This window comes from Carassius auratus, chromosome 30 (genome assembly GCF_003368295.1).
Source record: "Carassius auratus strain Wakin chromosome 30, ASM336829v1, whole genome shotgun sequence".
In the NCBI taxonomy this organism is placed as follows: Eukaryota; Metazoa; Chordata; class Actinopteri; order Cypriniformes; family Cyprinidae; genus Carassius; species Carassius auratus.
The window spans coordinates 18,789,239-18,798,304 of NC_039272.1; positions in this window are offsets into that span (position 1 = coordinate 18,789,239).

Consider the following 9,066-nt stretch of genomic DNA (forward strand, 5'->3'; position numbering starts at 1 on the left):
CCAAGAAAAGAGAACATCTCTTAGCCTCATCACTGCTGAGCAGAGCAGAGTCCCACGTCCAAGAACTGGCATATGACGAAAGGAGCGAAGGGCCACAACCCAAAACCTCACCTGCCTTCGCCACACAACCCTTTCCTGCCAACGAAAGAAAACCTCCCGTCCAAGGCCTTGAAGCTGCACACGGGATGACCATCAAAGACCTCAACGAGCTGTCTAAAAACATCAGCAGGTTCAAACCGAACTCCACAGAGAGCCCCGACATCCAAGCTTACCTGCGAGATATCGAATTCCATCTGGAAGTGAGACCTCATGTGACTGACAGAGACTGGTTATACCTCCTTAGAGCCACGTCCAGTTCCGAGGTACGAAACTTTCTAGATCGACAGCCCAGTCAAACCAAGTCAAACTACCAGCGACTTTGTGAGGTCCTGATTAAAGAGTTTACAGACCCAGAGTCTGAACATGGACTGTTAACTGCCTTGGAAACCAAACAAGGTCGTCAAGAGACTCCACAAGCTTACTACAACCGACTCCGACAATCCTACTTTGGTGCACACAACAACTCTGACCTTGAAGAGGATGTGAACTTCAAAACCCTCTTCCTAAAGAATCTGCACCCTGGAGTCAGTCACCATCTAGGTGTCATGGCCTGTCCGAACTCCATGACCATCCAACAGTTGAGTGACCTAACACAGAAGGCCTATAACAAGCAGAAGTTGGCCTCAAAGAAAGGTAACAAAACCTCCACACTCTTGAACTCTGTCAACAAAGACTTAAGCCTTGCACTGGACGACACCCAGTGGCATCACAACACCAGAGTCTTCCATCAAGAGCACAGAGAACGTGACGCCCATATCCACGACCGCTTTCAGCCCAACTGCTGGAAAAATCCATGGGACCAGCCACACTTCTCAAGAAACCAAAAGGATAACATCTGGAAACCTAACCAGAGATCCAAAAGTAATCACCTGACTCATCCAAGAGCAACTCGTGTGGGTAAGCGACAACAAAACCCACCTCAGCACCACTCAGACATGCACAGTGCTGAGTATGCACAAGAACATAACCGCTTACCATTAGAAGACACGGAACAAGTCATGGAACAACTAAGAGAGTTCCTTCAAGACAATTTACATGCATATGACCACAAAGTTGAGTCATGCTCGCTGTGACCAGCGACAGAACGGAAGGCCGGTGATCACCTGGTGCACCACATCAGAGATGACAAGCACCTGTTCAACAACAACCCAGAATGAACAAGTCTTTCACGGCCAACTGTTGATGAAAAATCTAAGGTACTAAAGGACATCACCTCAGTCACTAACAAACTGTCAAATGAACTCCAACTCCAAGTTCCAAATTCCCTGTCTGTGCAACAGCAACCACCAGAGCACAGAAGGTCAGAAAGTCTGCTACAGCCAGAAGGCATCACAAGAAGAATGCAACATAGGAGACAAGTTTTGCAACTCAGCTTCACACAGCCATGCCAAACTGCCTCCGACTGTCTGCTAAAGAACTTCCTGCCTTGCTGGACTGACCCTCATTAGACCATGGACACGCCCTCATCCAAGCCAAGGATGCTGAGAGCCAGTCTTCAGTGACATGCTAGAAAAAGGGGGAGACAACACAGACTTGAACAGATCTGACCACACATGCACTACACCAGTAACACACAACATTACCTACACCCAGAGGTAAACACATCTACTGATAACACAGTCAACAAACATATTCTTCCCACAGGTAGAATATCCAACTTTTAGCGTAACAAAGTTACACATACCATCCATGAAGAAAAGTGCAGCCATCCTCACAATAGGTAGAACACCTGACACTAAGTTAAGGTTCACGACACACTAGCTGCACCTGACATCCTAGCTCAATAGTAGTTGTAACCCATGCTAGGAAAACCCACAGCAGCCTTGTTTTGTTTTGTTCTTCTTCTACCTATCCTTCTCCTTCCCCTCTTTCCTGAGTAGGTGAAACGCCTAGACACCCTGCGAGGGTCGAAGGTCTGATATTAGGATTGACTCGCAACACCTAATATCCGCCAGCCACTCTAAACTGAATGGAAGCCAGAGAGCTCCATGCATGATAGGTCAATTCATTGAATTGAAAATGAAATTACTAGAAAACTAATGGTAAACATGTAAAGTAAGACAACCTAGAAGAACCAAACAAAGTTAACCACAAATTTGATTGATGAATCAAAATAAAAACAATTTCCAAGACGATCTAAACTATCCTCAATGTGCTAAACTACATTGACTAATTGAACTTAACCACGTGTACCTAAATAACCTGATGCCTGCACCAGTACAGTAACTGTCATGGAGGTGTTGTCTTGCTGTTTGCTGTGTTTGTCTGCTTCTTCTGCCTTTGTTTCTCCAGCGATCGACGATGTCTTCACCTAAACACCTCGCCGATCGAAAGGGGGATATATGTAGCAGAAATGAGTCAAATCAGACAAATCAAAGAGTCTATCAGAGCTGTGTGCACTGAAACATGAGCTGAATTCCTCAGGAAGTCATAAATCAGTTCTAGTGCCACAGAAACCAAGCAAGATAACCAACCAACCAACTTGTTCACACAACAGCTTTCAACATTAACACCAATAGAACAATTATTAACAATTTTAATTCGAAGAAGAGATTGTCAAATTTATTGTTCGTGATTGAAATGCAACGCTGGACATCACATGTAAACCCAGGAGATCAAGTTAAATACTTGCATTGACTTCCCCCCCCCAGCCAGTGAAACCAGACTGAAATTCCTAAGGGGGAAGGGCTTTGAACCTTTGTCTTCACAGAAAAGTCCTTTGCCAGAGAATGGCAAAGAAACCCTTTTTATACATTATATATGGACCAGAATGAACTCAAAAAAGACTTATGAATGAATCATTCCATTGCTTAACTCCATATTCATTTACGTGTAACCCACACATTTGACTATCATGTATAATCACTTATTGTGTATGTCTTTTGATAACTATAGGATACCTAGTCATGTCTAGTATTGAAATAATCGCATTTTCTTGCTTGATATTGTCCTGACAATCATTTATTTGTAAAATATATCATAATCATGTTATAGGAATCATGTCCAAAATTAGACCCTGTGAGGCAAGAACCACATGCTTGGTAAGATAAACAAATGATTTATGATACCCACCCCAAGAACATATCTGATTGGTCAAGGCAACATTTGAGGGGTGGCCAACAAGGAAGTTTTAAATACTTTGGATCCCATGAAATTTTGCTTTTAGTCATGCCTTGCTTTTAGTCTGCCTGCTGCTATTAGCCATGTCGGCTTTTAGTCGGCTTTTAGTTCTAGTCTAGCTGCTGCTATCAGTCATGCCTGCTCTTAGCTTTTAGCTTGTAGCTTTGCTACCTAGCTTTAGCTATAAGCATCTAGCCATGCGGTTAGTCGTCATTGTTCTTTGAGCGCGGTTCCAGCGTGCCTGCCTACTGCTGCTACTATGAGAAGGAACACAACCTAGTCTCATCAAACTTTATTTCTTTTCTTTTCCGTTTGAGAGTTTCGTGTTCTGAGTTAAGTTTTGTAACGTCGAGTCTCCAACGCCTGACCTCGGATGCCCGTTCAACTTCGACCAGCGCACACGACTCTGCACTGTCAGCCAACGCCCAACAACCACGGGCTTCCCAAGACGTCACTTCACTACTGAACTTCCAGCCAATCAGCGACACCGGGATACCCCTTTCAACGGGAGTCCCTTTCACAGGAAACTAAGGCAACGTATCCCCAGATATTTGTTGTACTGGTGTATCTAATATAATTTTAGTCACATTGAGGAACTCAATGCAAAGGCTAATTACGTGATTGATGGTTGTTCATGTCTATGCAATTTAACGTATTGCTGTAAACTTGGGATTACATATTTCCATTCTCTTAAACTCATCTTTCCCTAACTTTCGACCTTCCTGCAACTTGTGTGAATGTGTGTGTGCGTGCGTTTATGTGTTAGATTAGTTTACATGTCTTAGATTTATCTAATAAAGCCTTATTCATATTGAAAAGAGAAGTATCTTGTGTTTTGTGCTTACAAGTTAATGTCTTAAACTGCCGATCTTGTTACTGTGCTAATTGATAGTGTTTTCACTATAGTTTGGATATTAGTATCCAGCGCAGATTTGATGTTAAACGGCTCGTTCACTGAATCGCAGGCGCGTCTCCGTGAACAGCCGTGAAACAGTGATTCTGTTCAAATTCCCTTTAAAATCTTAAATGATTCCCTTTGAGCTAAATTGACCTGTTTCCCTTACAACGCCAATGATATTGGCAAGTGGATTAACACACCTGAGCCACTCCCCGTGCCAGCGGGTATAAATAGGGCGACAGGTGCATCCACTCATTAGGTTTTACGCTGAGGAGCCGAGAACGTGCTTGGAAGGGAGTGGTGGGAACCTTGGGCACGTATCCAGGCCGGGGTCTCAGGACAACGTGAGAGTAGGCCGGCCCGAACACAAGGCACTCTTCACTTACCGAAAATGCTTGGAGGTCCCCGACCCTCTTGATGGAAGTGAGCGCGATCAGGAGCGCTGTATTGAGAGACATGAACTTCAGCTCAACCGAATCCAGCGGCTCAAAGGGACCCCTCTGAAGTCCCGCCAGGACAATAGAGAGGTCCCAGGAGGGAATCAGGGGTGTCCTAGGAGGATGTAACCTTCTGGCACCCCTCAGGAACCTAACGATCAGGTCATGCCTCCCCAGGGACCGGCCGTCCACTGCATCGTGATGTGCTGCAATGGCAGCCACATACACCTTCAGGGTGGAGGGTGACAGCCCACGCTCCAGCCTACCTTGCAGGAAAGAAAGCACGACTCTGACCGGGCATCTCCGGGGGTCTTCTCGGTGAGAAGAACACCAATTCGTGAACAGACTCCACTTCAGAGCATAGGCCTGCCTCGTAGAAGGGGCTCTAGCCTGAGTGATAGTGTCTACCACCGCTGGGGGCAGATCACTTAGGTCTGCCGCGTCCCGTCTAGAAGCCACACGTGGAGGTTCCAGAGATCTGGACGCGGGTGCCAAATGGTGCCAAGCCCCTGAGAGAGAAGGTCTCTCCTCAGGGGGATGCGCCAGGGAGGGGCTGTCACGAGGAGCATGAGTTCCGAAAACCAGGTCCGGGTGGGCCAGTAAGGCGCAACCAACAGGACCTGTTCCTCGTCCTCCCTGACCTTGCACAGTGTCTGTGCGAGCAGGCTCACTGGGGGAAACGCATACTTGCGCAAAGCCCGAGGCCAGCTGTGTGCCAGTGCATCTGTGCCCAGGGGGGCCTGGGACAGGGAATAGTACAGCTGGCAGTGGGAGGACTCGTGGGAAGCAAACAGGTCTACCTGGGCTTCCCCGAATCGACTCCAGATCAGCTGGACCGTCTGGGGATGGAGTCGCCATTCCCCGGGGAAAGTGAGCTGTCGTGAGAGAGCGTCGGCTGCACGATTGAGCTCCCCCGGGATGTGGACAGCGCGCAGCGACTTGAGCCACGTCTGACTCCAGAGGAGGAGATGACGGGCGAGTTGAGACATGCGACGTGATCGTAACCCGCCTTGTCGGTTGATGTACGAAACAGCCGCAGTGTTGTCCGTGCGGACCAACACGTGCTTGTCCAGCACTAGCGGACGAAACCGTCGCAAAGCTAGATGCACTGCCAGCAACTCCAGGCAGTTGATGTGCCAAAGCAGTCGAGGTCCTGTCCAGGACCCTGAGGCTGCCTGCCCGTTGCATGTCGCGCCCCAGCCCGAGTTGGAGGCATCTGTTGTGACAACAACGTGCCGGGACACTTGTTCTAAGGGCACGCCGGCCCGTAGAAAGGCAAGGTCCGACCAAGGACTGAATAGGCGGCGACACATCAGTGTGATGGTGACACGATGTGTACCGCGGCGCCATGCCCATCTCGGGACTCGGGAGTGTAACCAGTGCTGAAGTGGTCTCATATGAAGCAACCCGAGCGGCGTGACTGCGGCTGCGGATGCCATATGCCCCAGGAGCCTCTGAAAGTGTTTCAGCGGTACCACTGTCCTGCCTCTGAAGGAACTCAGGCAGTTCAGCACTGAGTGGGCACGCTCGCTGGTGAGGCGTGCCGTCATACTCACCGAGTCTAACTCCATACCGAGATAAGAGATTCTCTGCACAGGGGAGAGCTTGCTCTTCTCTCGATTGACCTGAAGCCCCAACCGACTGAGGTGCCGAAGCACGAAGTCCCTGTGATCGCACAACTCTTCTCGGGACCGGGCCATAATGAGCCAGTCGTCGAGATAGTTGAGGATCCTGATGCCCACTTCCCAAAGTGGGGCAAGGGCGCCCTCCGCGACCTTCGTGAAGACACGGGGGGACAGGGAGAGCCCGAAGGGGAGGACCTTGTACTGCCATGCCTGACCCTCGAAAGCAAAGCGCAGGAACGGTCTGTGACAAGGGAGGATAGAGACATGAAAGTACGCGTCTTTCAGGTCGATCGCTGCAAACCAGTCCTGGGGCTGGACGCATTTGATAATGCGTTTCTGCGTCAACATCCTGAACGGGAGCTTGTGTAGGGCCCGATTCAAGACTCGCAGATCCAGGATAGGTCGAAGGCCACCGCTCTTCTTGGGCACGATGAAGTAAGGGCTGTAAAACCCCGTCCTCATCTCGGCTGGAGGGACCGGCTCGATTGCATCCTTCGCCAGGAGGACAGCAATCTCCTCGCGCAAGACAGGGGCGTCCTTGACTGCCACCGAAGTCTCGAGTACGCCATTGAACTTGGGGGGTCGCCGGGCGAATTGAATCGCATAGCCGAGTCGAACCGTCCGGATGAGCCAGCGTGACGGGTTGGGCAGCGCAAGCCACGCTCCCAGATACCGTACAAGTGGCACCAAAGGGACAGTCGACATACCCGCAGTGGTGCAGCGATGGGGAGCCGTGCCGGAAGGCCCAGAAGGCACTGCGTCCTGGGTCATCGCAACCACACTCCTCGTGTTCCCGGAGGAACTGGCCAGAGACGCGTGGAGAGGCGTTGCGTCTCCGAACCGCGACCTCTTGGCCGCTGGCGAAAGGGGGCGTCGTGGGTGAGAGTGAGGAAGCTGTGCGTCGCTCATTGTCAAGCCACGAGCCTTGCAACTCGGAGGAAGGAGAATTTGCTCTTTTATTGAAAATGTGGGTACCATCCGGCCAGTGGCGGAACAAAACAAAACAGAAACTGAAGATTCTCCGCCCGGCCCTCCTCCAGGGGAAGGAGTGGCGCTGTCTTCGCCATCTCCTGAAGAGCAGTTCTCCGCATCTCCGAGTTGCCCGTGTCAGGGCCGCTTGGTCGACTTCTTGGAGGACTTCGCAGCCGGGAGTGACACGGGGGGCGCCGCTCTCCTGCGCGGGGCTCGACGCGCCGGCCTCTAAGAACTCTCAGCACGGGGCGGAGCTGGCGTAGAGGACGCAGGGGGGCACCCACGGCGACGAGCAGGCTGAGGCGCTACCCGCGACGGAACGGTGGCAGCCGGAGAGACACGTCGGGGCAGGATGTGCTGGATGGCCTCAGTCTGCTTCTGTACCGCCGAGAACTGCTGGGCAAAGTCCTCGACAGTGTCGCCGAACAGGCCTGCCTGGGAGATGGGGGCGTCGAGAAAGCGTGCTTTGTCCATGTCCCTCATCTCAGCCAGGTTCAGCCAGAGATGCCGCTCCTGGACCACCAGCGTGGACATCGCCTTCCCGAGGGACCGCGCCGTGACCTTCGTTGCCCGTAAGGCGAAGTCGGTCGCCGTGCGCAGCTCCTGCATCAACCCCGGGTCGGTACCACCCTCGTGCATGGCTTTGAGCGCCTTGGCTTGGTGTACCTGCAGGATAGCCATGGCATGCAGGGCAGAGGCAGCTTGGCCCGCAGCACTGTAAGCCTTGGCAGCGAGTGCGGCCGTCAGCTTACAGGCCTTGGACGGGAGGTGCGGACGATTCCTCCAAGTGGCGGCGTTTTGTGGGCACAAGTGATCTCCCAGAGCGCCAGCCGGCGGCCCTCTGCTCGAGCCAGAGAGACCGGGACGGGTGGCGACAGAGGGGTCTGCTGCACTCCCCTTGAGGAGTGAGAGACGCGATCGCAGCGCTGCCATGTTCATACGCCCACAGTAGACGCATGAATCATCCACGAGCGCAGCCTCAGCGTGTTGGACGCCCAGACACTGCAGACAACGCTCGTGACCGTCAACCGAAGACAGGAAACGACCACATCCAGAAGGACACGGACGAAACGGCATCTTGAAAAAGACGCGAATCGTCCGTGATTTGCTCTTTTAGAACTGTCTCTTTTAGCCGAAGCGCCCAGGGGAATCGCCGTCTCGCAGGGACACCGCTGTAACGCGCCGTCACACCGACCAGGAACAGTTCAGCAAAAACAAAGATGAATGGCTTTGTAGTGATCTTCTTCATCGACTACTCGGCTCCGAAGCAAAAAATCTAATGAGTGGATGCACCTGTCGCCCTATTTATACCCGCTGGCACGGGGAGTGGCTCAGGTGTGTTAATCCACTTGCCAATTTCATTGGCGTTTTCTCTTAAAATCAGAGATGATTGGCCTCCCAAGTGAGACCCCATTTGTCGGTCGACATAACTCGTAGTGACCGACAGATAGGGAACCCAGATAAGTTAAAGAGTACAATCATTCTGATGTTTTGATTTGCAGGCCTATGTCCGATAAGAAGTTATCATTACTAAAAGTCATGTGCGGGAGGCGAGGATAATAAGCATCAGAGAAAGTGCGCAAATAAGGACCATTCACACTGACAGTGATTTGACCTTAAGTTGTTAGTTTGCAGTGAGAGTATCTGATTTCTGATGTTGTGCAATATCCCATTCTTTCAGTTTACTTAACCAGTTAAGTCTAAAGATTGTATTGTTTTTAGCTTACATTTAAGACAAAAGAACTAATCAAGTCAAAGACAAAATGCACTCAAATTAAACTTGCATATGCTTGAAGTGTATAGTAAATATTGCTTGATGTATTTTTAGAAGTAAAAAAAGACAAATTTTGCAGTGTTGCTGTCATCGATGTTACCTACACTTGTACTGATGTATTGAAACACAGTATCAACTGAA